Here is a 13,956-nt window from a genome sequence, read left to right as displayed (position 1 = left end):
ACATGAACAATGACACAGTTACTAGTCTCGGGGGTGTTTCCGAAGAAAGCCCCTCCGATGCTTTAGTAAGTAATTGGTTCGGATTCTAGAGAGTGTGAGTGTTAAGACAGTAATTGGACGTCCCTTGATACATCGCCTTGGCGGCATATATATAGTATTGTGTAGTAAATATCTTTAGGGTATTTATTGTTAATGGGCCGTGGGCCGCTTGAATAAAGCGTGGAGCCATTATTGGGAGTGAGCTTTATGTTATATTTTAATCTATTGGGCTTTTGGGCTGTAAGCCCAATTAAGAGTCAATTGAACACCCAAACAAAAACTATAAAGAGTCAATTGGCTCCCAGGCTGAGCCCCTCCCAAGATTTAGTGTAGTTTGTTTTTTTTTGTTGAAGCTTCTCTTCTCCATTGAATCAAAAAAAAAAGAAAAAGAACAGTACTGCTGTACTGACTCATGCTACAACTTCAGTCTAGGGTTTCCCCAGTTTAGGAAGGAAAGTTATAGTTTTACAATAACAGAGCTACAAAGTAAAAGTATGATCTCATGTAACAGAAATATGCATGAAAAAACAATACAGTATGGTGAAATGATGAGTAAATAGCCCAATGAAAAAGGTATGGAAGTTAGAGATATCATCTTGTAATAACTAATAAGTCAAATTATATCATGTCGACTATAAAGGATGATACTTTCAGCTGCTTTCTATCCCTGCAGTAAGTTACAGTAGCCACCTGTGCTTCATACCCCCTTGTTTACAGATTCCATGGTTTCTATCTGTCACACATTTTAACAACTAATCACTGATCCCAATTTTAATACCATACATACAAAGTCAAAACATTATATTCAAAGAATCTAGAATAAGAAATACGAGAAAGATCCAATGGGAGGAGAGAATCCATCTGAATCTAGAGAGAAAGAACAGTTGGTGATATGCTTTTCAGAAGATTGGCATGAATGAATATGAATAATAACGACGATAAAGACGTAACACAAGACATTGCAGCGACTTGTTCATCGCCTGGTACATCTAAATACTGCATTTCTACTGACACAAATTATTCAAACAACACCAACGGTAAAGAATACTTTGAGGTTCTTTTGAGTTGACATATTTTGTTCCAAGCCTTCGAGTTTGTTGCATTTATGATTTCCGAAAATGATTCATTATGGTTTCAAACATGCAGCATATTACCTTTATCATGTATTGAACTCTTTAGGCCTTCCTTTCAATATGATCTTTTCGGTCTGGCATCAATTTCAGGTGGTCTGCCAATTAGCTTCGTCTAGTCTGCCATCAATTTTGAGTTCTTTGGCATCAGCTTATGGTGTTCTGCTATTGTAATCATGAGTGCATGTGTCGGCTTCGGCCTAGTCTGCCGTCAGCGCCAGATGATCTTCCACCAGCAAACCCAACACCATACGCAGTCTGCCGCGACCTTCAGGTGTCTCTGGGTCAGTTTCGGCTGACTCTAATTCGATACTCCCATGTCAGCTGACGTGAGATTCACCCTTCTGAAACTTTATTTGACATTAACAGCTGTTTGCACCAGACCTGATATCCAAGCTGCAATTGTTTGCACACGTTAAGTGAGAAAAGTCATCATATAGAGCTGTATGCACCAGACCTGATACCCATCAAGTCATTTTCTCAGAAACGTACATCACGAAAAAGCAATCAATTGATCGTGAACTTGTCAAACTTAAGAATCCAACGAGCCCTATGATCTTGCAAAACGGACCGATAAATCCAGTTTAAGACATAAAGAGCACAATATGCTATGCAAAAAAAAAAAAAAAAGGAAAAACTAATCAGCATTATAATCCATCCTCCATATACAAAATCTCATTCAATTCATGTTCACTTATGGTTGCTTAGTTCTGGATTCCACTCCTAAACACATTCCAACCATGCCATAATTTTCAATGCTGTTGCTTAGTTCTGTATTCCACCCCTAAACACATTCCAACTTGATAGTGTTGCTACAATGCTACTCCCTCTCATATGGTACAGAGTAGTCTCTTTGATTCGCCATGCCTGAGACACTGGTACATACATTGTTACATATACCCTCAAATATAATCGAAAATACAGTAAAATCTTGAATGCAGATGCTAGTCACTTAGTGGGATTGCATTGAGTTGAAATTGATTTTGATGTTTGCAAGGGATTGATCACAGGGAGTAAGTTAAGAGAATAGGTTTCCAGGAAATCCAATCTGTAAGTCTGTAACCATTTAACTATATGGGCATTCTTGTTTAGCTCTGTGGTCTGTGGCTCAAACCTTATAACCCAGAACTAAAAACCTTAACTAAACAGCCTAGTAGTAATTAAACATCTTTAGCTATAGAGATTTCAACTTTTCTACCATATTAAAACTAATATACTTGGCATGGTTATGCTCACCCTCGTATGTGACAATCAACATTGAAGGTTCCTCTGAGCACCTATCTACATGTTTCCTCGCTGGGCAGCCTCTAACACGACTGCACGTCTGCACTTATAGTATCCCTGCAATTATCAGACCCAATTTTCATTCAGGTTCAAAGAACAACAATAATAGACAGCATCTACAAGTAAGAATTTAGCCAACAACTGTCATTAAATGCCCCAACCCCGAATCCAGCAAAGGAAAAATAACTTGAAATCTTGAAAGCCTATGAAAAGATACTCAACAATCTAAAGTTCAGACCCGACTCCACTTATTGAATATAACATAAAATTGAATCTAAACCAAGAGCCCAATTGAGAAAAGACTGACCATATCAGAATTAAAATTTAGGCAGCACATAAAACATGGTCCATTAACTCCCTTCAAGGTCGGATATTTAGATTACCCAACTCGAACTTGACCTGTTTGGCAAAATTTCATCCCATGTTATTTCCATTGGAGCGCGTTACACTTACACACACATGAAGAATCAAAAGACCTATTGCTAACCCTCAACAAGTGACAAACTCCATATCTATTGCTTCTAATAATTTTAACTAATATCATACCACAATTCACAATGAACTCAACAAGAATAGATGTTGTCACATAAATACGAATCATCAACAAGAATATAATGTAACAATATCTCACTTTATCAATGACAAACAAGCAAATCAAACACCTTAAAACCAAAAGGGCATCCACGCCAATAGAGAATGCCAAGGTCTCCTAAGACTAGCAGATTGGTAAGTTAAGATTATACATGTGTACCGGGAAGGAAACCGAGCGGCGGACTGGCTTGCAAACCATGGTGTCTCTCATTCTAAGTAGTTTTTCCATTTTAGATTTTTCTCCTCCATGTCTTTTGGAGAATAGTAAGCATAGAGGCCCGTGATCGAATCTCGTTAACATTACATCCCTTTATGGCTCTTTTCTTTTGGGGAACAGTAAGCATACTATAAAAGATGAAGCACAAGAACTTGGAGTCAAGTTTTCGCAGGCAAAAACCCCTCTCCTTGAGAGGAAAAAAAAAATATGTACTCCCCCTAGAAGTTGGTTCCCAATGGGAACACTTTGCAATTTGCACAGTTTACAAAAGTATCCCAAAACAATAAAATACGCACCTGATGTTCAGAAGCACTACCACCAACATCCAAAAAGTCGGCAGGTGTTCCTCCATGCAACTTAATTATATCCATCGTAGCCATAGCCGATCCAGCCCCATTGACCATGGGGCCTAGAACAATATGGTTCAAATCAACTTTTGCAGCAGCAACCTGCCGAGCAAGACAAACATTACACCGCACTGTCAGTAGCCCCAAAATCAACAAATTTTCAGCTAGTCAGACCACGAATACAAAGAGACATTAACTGGCTTCCTCTTAGGCCTTTGTAATGAAAGAAGAGTAGTAGATGCATGGCAATAAACAGAAAAACAAAAACAACATACTGTACAGTTATAGGAAACATTTATAAGATGAAACGTCTGCCAATCCCACATAAAATGAGATAGGTGAGAAAAAAAAAAGAATGGAAAAGCACAAAACTACAGCTCGCCGCTGTGATACAAATAGATAAATAAAGCACCCACAATAAATAAAGTCCCGTGTGAAAACAACAATAAGCATGGTGAATATACCCCATTTGTGAAGGCAATTAGCATTGCCATGTAATCTATCATCGACTCCTTGAAGGCACATATCTACCTAAAAGAAAAAGTGACAAGGTTTTGCAATAAGTGAGATGCAAAAAATATCTAGAGCAAAAACAAAAATCCATGAGATGCAAAAAACAGTATATGAAACTTCCAACACGCCCTTGTCAGAAGGCCATCAGTAGTCAACAGCTAAAAATTATTGATCGAACCCACAATGGACCACAAATTAACAATTCTCATTTCCAGAAACATACGTGGAAACAAAACCAAATCTCGTTTACGGACAATTAGGATAATGAATAATTCACAAGTCAAAACTAATGACTTGTTAAACAAACCTCTCGAGGATTCTGACAAAATTAATGCAGCATTCTCATCAAAGTTGAGCTTTGCATCAGCAGCTACCAATTGGTTGTCAGAAGTTTCTGCAAGAGGATTAATCTGTTCAAGGGAAAGAAATAAACACGTAGAAAAATGAAACATAAAAATTACACGCAGCTGTATGCGGAATATAGTTGTGCACACCTCTAGCATGGTGCAGTCACTTTCACGGAAAAGCTTATACAGATTCTTCACTTGTTCAATGGAAGCCTTTTTATCGGCCGACTTGAGAGCTAGACCCATCAACAACTTTAGCAGCATCTTCATCAGTAATGCCTTTGAAAACGTCAATAGGTACCTTGAGCATGAAAAATACAAATTAATACAAGTTTCGCACAAAGATAGGAATATTTGGAAAAAAAACATGTGCATCAGCACCTTAATGATCATGTCAGGATACTTTTCAGCAAGGTCTTCAATACTTGTTCCTCTTTTGCTGCAAGCAATTATAAGCTACAAATAGAAACAAAGATAATATTACAAAGTTATCCCTGTTTAAGTTCACATATGAAGATATTCAAAAAAATGTACAAGAACATGACAGGAAAGCACATTATCCAACTCACTGCACATCAAATCTAGAAACCGATTCCAACAAATACAGAATATCAGTGTTAATCCACTTGCTACTTCCGCAGGGCTTTCAGATTAATGTTCCATGTATCCATTTTCCTAATACAACTGTCTGCTCATTGCCTCACTATCGCAAGGAATCCAGCAGGTAACAATTACTTGCCTTCTTATGGTGGAGGTTTACTATAATTAATTGCGAATATTTGAGGATGATTAAGAGAAGATGAGGATTTCACTGAATTACCTGAAAAAGCTCGTGAATCGAGGATATTTCAATCAATTTCAACTGGCTTGTTACTTCCAAACTACAACACAAACAAAATAAAACTCTCATTTCTTCATAACTTCTCCAATTCTCTCCTCTAGTGAATTCCCTTCCCTCCTCCCTTGCCTAATCCTAGGAAACTAATGCAACACCTACACTACTGTCCCTTCCTTTGGATGGTTCATTGTCCTCAAGGTGGATAGTAATCACGTTCATCTTCGTCACCCTCGTGGGTTAAAAGCACAAACCACACATATCATGCTGGCGTCATCAACGGTGGTTAATGGTCCACTTTTAGTCATACTTGAATTTGAAATAAAGTTCATCTTAAGTAACTCTACTTTAGTATAAGGTTTTTTACTTTTTTGTCCAGCTTTTAAAGTTTGGTGGGGTTTATAGAAAGTCGGGTGGGTTTATAAAATTATATATGAGGTATTACTTGCTACATTTTTCTTTTGTCTACTTACATAATAATAATTGTTTCTAATGTAGATTAGTATAGTTGAAAGAACAAAATTCTATAGCATGAAGAGGCCAGTTCACAAAGCTAAAGAAATGAAAAGAGTTCAAGGACAGGGACCAGCAGTCGTACGATCAAGTGTGTTGGCAAAGTACATTTCATTTGTCAGCGACATCTTTTCACACAAATAAAGCTGTATATGCAAAAAAAAAAAAAAGAAGAAAGAAAGATTAGTGCGCATGTAATACAATTAGGAACGGGTTGCATCAAAAGCAAGGACACCAAGTTAAGAAGATAAACAAATATTATTACTGAAGTTCTCAGAATGGTGTCGAAGGATGATAAATTTTGTTTGGCACTTTGGTTAATGTAAGAAATGCCCATTTGGACACCTAGAACAAATGAAGAGTCGAGGCCGATAACTCCAGATTATCTAGAACAAGAATGACTGAAATATTCAGGTTTTATGGGAAAGATCCAGATGTAAAAACAAGATCAGAGAAAACAGCAATGAATCAAAACCTTCAGGTCTTCAAATTATAGAACTGAGACAACCATAACACAACCCAAAGACGCACATCTAACAAAGTTAACACCCAATAAGTGTAAAACACAAAATTCTAACATGAAAAACGATGTCCTTTTCATAGAAAGAAAACCATGGGATGATGCCAAACATATGAGAGGAAGAAGGGCTGCAGGACAGCAGGAGGTAAAAACAGCATTGAAGTTTAAAATTACATGTCCAAGATATTTTACAGATAAGATAACGCAAACCCCCTTAGATTTTGAATATTTCAAGCACTCCACAGACCACAGCCAAGTCTAAAGACCAAGATCTTGTTGAACCAAAAAAACAAGGAACAAATATACCTTGTTGACAGGTTTTTCCTGTGGACCAGTTTGTTTGGTGACCAATATCTGACCAAGCATCTTTCCTGAAAATCAGAGCACATGTAGAACACCAAAATAACAACAGAATAAGAACTCCAAAATTAAGTTGCATCATAGATTACTTACAGATCCCTAAAGCCGCAAAACTCCATGGATTTTCAAAGTAAAATAAATAGAATATGTCATATAAGTATTAACTAACTATCTCAAAGAAAAAGTGAAGATAACCTTGGTTCCAAATGGCCAGACACAGGGATATTACCTAGTCCGGCCACAACTTAAGAAAAACATGCATCAAATTCAAGTAATTACCAATTAAAGATGTCAGTGATGAAAAATAATACTTATCTAATATTTTATAATGTACATACTTAGAGAGGAAACTTTGTGAGTTATAATGACAAAAAGAGAAGCTAGTCGGTATGGCAACAGCCATCCATCATAGAAAATGTCCTTGTGAATGAAATAGGACTTCTAAGTTCTCATGTGTCCTTAAGTTGAAAATACAACCGAACTCAACCAACACTCAAAACATGAAAGTTACCAATTTGTTTTTCTTTCAGTTCCCACATGTTCAACACCATAAGTTGCTGGTTATATATATAATGACATAGGGAATGAAGAACAACAATGTTCCAACAAACAACGAAATGAATACTCAAAGACAAGAACAAATAGGCAATTCCCATGCAAACTGGGAAAAAAAGGCCTGGATTAGTAAGTACCAGCCAAGTCTGCAACCTGATCTGTCTTCACAATGTGAACTCCACCTTGTAATCCACATCCACCAGCAAGGACATGACTTTTAACTACCACCTTCACCAGAAAAAAAGTATTTCTTACAACAGTCTCACGATCAGAATGGCATAAGGGAAGGGTAGTTAACACAGAAATCAATTAACAAACAAATGCAGCATCTCAAACTTATACTCCGCCTCCAAATAATGGCAACTGGTTGCAACTTGCAAGATAAATCATAAACCATACTTTATATAGCCGTCGGTAATGGCAATAAATATCATACTAAGGATAGAAATGCATTTTATTTGGGTTCACTTTTAAAAAAGAAATATTTTTTAAAGTCTGCTGCACAACAACATGCAACTGAAAGAACATGAACTTAGGGATCATCGGAGGGGGGGGGGGGGTAAAACTGAAAAAGAAATGTATTCAAAAAACATAAGTGAAGACATACACATAACATCATACACAAAAGATGGATTAATGAATCTACTAACCCTGTCTGTGGTGCAATCCAGTTTAGATGGATTAGAATTATGTTGATCTCATATATACCACTCCTCGGAACAACGAGAAGATGTTGCATATTTCAGCTTTGTTCACAACTTAAATATTGGTAAACACCAACTTCCATTCTCAAAGGCCCAAAACCACAAAAGCATTGCATAAACAAGCAAACAACACAAAACCTACCGAAATCAACTCACAACTCTAAAGCTATAAAACTCATAGATTTTACCTCATCTTGACCGGAAAAGGAATCTTTGATAGCCTTTTGAACCTCATCAACAGAAGATATGGCAAGTTCTTTAGTAACACCGACACCATACTTGCTCATGAGCTCAGCCCCCTACAAAGTAAAAATGCCATCATCATACTCCATCATTTAACTACACACAAACTCCAATTATGCACCAATAGCACACAGTCAAACAAAATTAGGTTCTTCCCTAGCTTATTTCGTTCAAATCTGTTCACATCGAGTTGAATTGGATGGCCTCTGGCTTTGGCTTCCGGCGACGTGCATTGTGATCAGAAAGACGCCTGCGGAAGCTTTTCTTCTTTTGGTAAAACTCCGACATCCCGTGGAACCTTCAATTACCGTGTCAAAAGTTTAGTTAATTATTTTGTGATCCCGCAAAATACCATATGCAAGCTCCAAACTAGAAATGCAATAATCAGAAAAATAAAATAAAAAATATACTATTCCCGGCTACCATGGAAACTTACCGGCTGCACTATTGAAAAAACCTTCGTTCAAGTCCGTTTATAACAACCTTTGGGCATTTTGAGTGGCTTTCACAAACTATATGCTTCCGATGGTAATCTTAAGCAGAGGAAAGGTCAAGATTGCATCCTTCAACTTGACAGCGTGGACTTTCTGTACCGAGAGATGAAGATTTGGATTTCTTTGCTACAGAATCAGGCGAAGATCGAGCAGTATTATTCCTCACATTGCTGACCCCAGAAACATCTTCAAAGTATGTCTGTTTCCCAAGCTCCAGGGAAATCAAAGATTCACCAGAAGCCACTGAACTTTCTATTGTTTCAACCAAATCTCTCTTGTTTCTAAGATCATGTTGGAAACAATCAGCTGTCTCCAATGAGAATTGGTTTCCCTTGATCACTCTGTCTGTGGATGAATCAACAGAAGCTGATTTTGATGAAGAAGCATATCCCAGATCAGAACCAGTACCACCACCATCACTACGACCTCCAGAAGAATAGAATGACCCAACTTCAAATCCTTCTATTCCTTCGATTTCAGACTCTACTAACTGTAACTTTTTTTGGTGTTTCGGCTGCTTTTGTGTTGAACATCACTGAATTCTCCCAGTCCCACAAGAAGGGGCTCTTTGCATTCAATTCCATCATCGAAATCGCACTCATGAAACAATCTTTGAAAAGGCAGATTAATCTTTAAGCTACTGAACAGCTAGATCTCTAAGCTATTTACACTGCATATCAATGGAAATTAAATCAAAGTTACCAAAAAGAACAAACAAGATCTTCAAAATTTCTCAACAGGTCATACAAACAACTGCTTGAAGTGAAAAGTTAAGCAACAAGAAAAGCAACAGCAGACCAAATTTATGTTTCAGACAGGATTTAACCATTATAAGCGCAACAACTGTATAGCCCTGTAACCAAACATCAATTATCAGAATAAGCCATACCTTTAATTCAAATGAACACAATCAGCAGTTGTGCAGCATAAATCCCTCTTGATCGATGCCACCGGACAACACAATTACGGTGCTTCTCTTCTTTCTTTCTTCATATTTGCGATCATTACATCCAAAAATTTGTACTCCGCCATCACATTCTCTTCAACTTCGGATTTTTTTGATTCTAGTTCTCTCATTCTCCTCTGAACTTCCCGATTTCTTATATTTTTTAACAATTCAATATCCTCGTCCCCAATAGACCTACGTCGCCACTTCTTTGGAACAATCACTTGATCCTTCTTCCTCATTTCTTCTATCATTCTTTTCTCCTCTTCCATTTTGTTGTATATCCTTTCCAAATCGGATAGTATGACATTATCTTGGACGTAACAAAGTATCCCAATTATTTCATAGGCTTCTTCAAAAGTTTCTGCCCTTAAAGATTGCAAATCCAATGGATTCCATACATAACCCAAACAATAGAAGATATATAATTTACTCAAAGCTTCCCAATTTTTAACCACCCAACATTGAACGTCACTAAGAATTATGGTTGTAGTTCGAAATTCCATCACATTCACAATAGTGTATAGTAACAGATCAAACCGAGTAGTTTCACAAAAAATTACAGCTAACTTCTTGAAACAACCCTCAATGTCTCCTTGTCCCCCCCGGTATATAGTCCTAATGCAATCACGAAGTATTTGAAAATTATATTTTGGAGGAACTGAACCTTTGTAGTTTGCTTCGAAATCGAAATCCGTAGCTCCGTCAAAATCTAACCTGGTGTGAATTTTAAAATCTTTAACCTTCTCCCACTTCCCCTGGGCACAAGTGGCAAGCAAATACAACTCTGGTTTGTAAATCAATAAATCAATACCAAATTTTTCATCCAGAGAAACATGCAGGATCATAAACAATGACTCATTCTGGTAATCAATTTCTTCCCCACATCTAAACTTAGAATTATCCCTACTCAATCTACATTTACTTCCGGAATAAGCTGTGATGTTTCTCAGGAAGAAAACAGCGCTAAGAAATTGCTTAAAAAAAGAATCAGAATCTGTAACTACAAGCGTTATTCTATCCTTATCCGGAACTGAATCTGGATGAAACACATTCGACTTATTCACATTATTATCGTTAACTTTCTCTCTCCTTTTTGGCGCCATTCAAACCCTAGGTTACTCCAAAATTTAAAAAGAAATCAAATTTGGTCAGCAATCGAATTTGAAGAATTCGAAACCCTCACTACAGCAATCGAAGGTCAGGAAGAACGACAGAAAGCTTCAAAATCCCAAAATCGAAGGTCAGGAAGAACGACAGAAAGCTTCAAAAATCGAGTGTTTGAGTGGAATGAGAGGAGAAAGTGCGCAAATACAAAAGAATTCGTGAAAATAAACCGTGAAAGAAGAATAGTTACTTGTTTTTGCTTTTAACCGGTAAATGAGTATTTTGCTTGTCTAAAATTGAGATGCTAGATATTTTCCATACTAATTTATAACCTTCTAAAAGTTCAGCTAAAAGAAAATCACAAAGTATGCCTAATCAATAATCACATTATGTCTAAGATAAATGTTTGACAAAAATCACATGGCAGTCTTTTACACAAAAATACCCGGTTAATTTGTAGCGGGTATGCGGTTTGGCGGGCCGGGAATTGCGGGTCTGTTTTTTTTTTTTGAACACCCCACTTATAAATATCGTATTGTTAGCACCCAAGAGTAGCTAGTTGTAAAAACTATGCCACCAAGGTAGTTCGTGAGGCGAAGACGCGAAGTGTGTGTGCTATTTTATACGAAGTATTTCGTATTAATATTGTAATTTTATAAAACAAATTTAAGGGTAGTGACCTTGTTGGTATAAAAAAAATTCAACGTAATCATGATGAGTTACCCCATTATTTTACTAGTGGTAATACACGTGATGTGTGTCTGTCGTTTCAAGCTAAGTATGACACTAAACAATAAGATTTTGGTGAATAAAGATAATGTAGACATTTTATATATTCACACCAAATTTCTCGACAACTTGTCATTAAAGCTTCTTGATGACCCAGATTTGCAAGTAATATTACATAATTTGACTTAATATTTTCACTTATTACTCATCATAAGTTGTATTTCCGTATATATAATTTTCTTAAAATTCAAAACTCTTACCAAAAAAAAAAGTTGAACCTAAGGATGGGTTTGAGGCAGGTGTGGGTATACCGGGGGGAGGGGGGTGATGATAGGGGATGAAATTTATTTTATACCTCCCGAGACGCGGATTGGGAGTGGTGGGTGTCGTTCCGTATAAAAAAATTCATCATTATTTTTAATTAAGAGAATATCTATAAGGTTGTGTCCAAAGTATAGTGTAACCAGATAACCAAATTGAGATTTGAGTTTTAAAATTCAAAACTCTCTTACCAAAACATAATGTTGAGTTCAGCCGTTTAGGGCTAGGTTTGACACATGTGATGAGTGGGGATGAAAATAATTTGTTCTATGTACCTTTATTTGTTTTTATTTTTTAATAAGTAACCAAATGGGCAATTGATGAATCATATTTATATAGGGTATTCTAGGCTCATTTAGGTTGCATTTCTAGGCATTCGTCTCATTTTAGTTGCATTTAGAGTCATAATTGCATAAGTCGTCGTTATTGTACTCTATTACGCTCCGTTTGTGTTTTCTTTGATATTTCAGGTGATTTTACAATCATTTGGGTGCTTTCGGAGTGTTTGGAGGTGGAACGAATGATCACCGGATGGTTTGAGTCGGAGACGAAGTGTTTGATCGGAGAATTGAGTTTTCCGGGGATGATTAACTCGATGTATCGCTTGTGCATAGCTCGCAAGATCCCTCAATTATTTATATATATATATATATATTAACTTACATATTACAATATTTTTTATTTATTCATTTACTCTATTCAGGCAAACGAATTGTCAAAGACTCTAAAATCGAGTTTTTAAAATTCAAAACTCTTACCAAAAAAAAAAGTTGAACCTAAGGATGGGTTTGAGGCAGGTGTGGGTATACCGGGGGGAGGGGGTGATGATAGGGGATGAAATTTATTTTATACCTCCCGAGACGCGGATTGGGAGTGGTGGGTGTCGTTCCTATCGTTGATGGAGAAGATGGGGAAGAGAATTGTAGGCGGATACGCGTCTGCAGAGCCCGCCCCGCCTCAAAGTCATATCTAAGTGAATAAAGTAAGTAGTGTATGTAGGTGCTAAGTGATCAGGTAATGAGGTTAATGGGGTGACCGTGCGAGTGTTAAGTAGGTATTACTATCCAATTAGTAAAGGGTGGACGAGATAACTTTATGCTTCACACAAGTGGGAATATTTTATATATATATATATATATATATATATATATATATATATATATATATATATATATATATATATATATATATATATATATATATATATATATATACCCTTATTTGTTTTAATAAATAAGAAAATGAATGAGCAATAACAAATTTATCCATCCTTAGTTTTAATTTGGAAAATATCCATAAGTACTATTTTGATGATATTGTCTACAGATTTCATATAAATTTACATTTAGATGATTATATCGTGCATCGCACGGGTATTATACTAGTTATGTCTAAGATAAATGTTTGACAAAAATCACATGGCAGTCTTTTACACAAAAATACCCGGTTAATTTGTAGCGGGTATGCGGTTTGGCAGGCCGGGAATTGCGGGTCTGTTTTTTTTTTTTTTGAACACCCCACTTATAAATATCGTATTGTTAGCACCCAAGAGTAGCTAGTTGTAAAAACTATGCCACCAAGGTAGTTCGTGAGGCGAAGACGCGAAGTGTGTGTGCTATTTTATACGAAGTATTTCGTATTAATATTGTAATTTTATAAAACAAATTTAAGGGTAGTGACCTTGTTGGTATAAAAAAAATTCAACGTAATCATGATGAGTTACCCCATTATTTTACTAGTGGTAATACACGTGATGTGTGTCTGTCGTTTCAAGCTAAGTATGACACTAAACAATAAGATTTTGGTGAATAAAGATAATGTAGACATTTTATATATTCACACCAAATTTCTCGACAACTTGTCATTAAAGCTTCTTGATGACCCAGATTTGCAAGTAATATTACATAATTTGACTTAATATTTTCACTTATTACTCATCATAAGTTGTATTTCCGTATATATAATTTTCTTAGATAAAATTCAAACCATTCCAACTATTATGCCATCAACAAAACATAATTTTATTTAAATTCAAACGTATCGGCTCAATGACGATCTCCTACGACGATTCATGTTAGCCGACCCCAAATCATTTTGGGACAAAAAATTTAAGCTCGTTTAATGAGTGATACTAGCTCGAACAACCTAGTGTTCAGCTCGT

At 36.4% G+C, this 13,956-nt stretch overlaps 1 pseudogene; it reads right to left on the bottom strand.

Annotated features, from left to right (window-relative positions):
* Positions 1-424: 424 nt before the first annotated feature.
* On the bottom strand, positions 425-11,057 carry LOC110777002 (succinate--CoA ligase [ADP-forming] subunit beta, mitochondrial-like; annotated as a pseudogene).
* Positions 11,058-13,956: the final 2,899 nt, after the last annotated feature.

This window comes from Spinacia oleracea, chromosome 1 (genome assembly GCF_020520425.1).
Source record: "Spinacia oleracea cultivar Varoflay chromosome 1, BTI_SOV_V1, whole genome shotgun sequence".
Taxonomy (NCBI): Eukaryota; Viridiplantae; Streptophyta; class Magnoliopsida; order Caryophyllales; family Amaranthaceae; genus Spinacia; species Spinacia oleracea.
The sequence above is the reverse complement of the archived record's forward strand: the minus strand, read 5'-3'. Positions and strand labels throughout refer to the sequence as shown.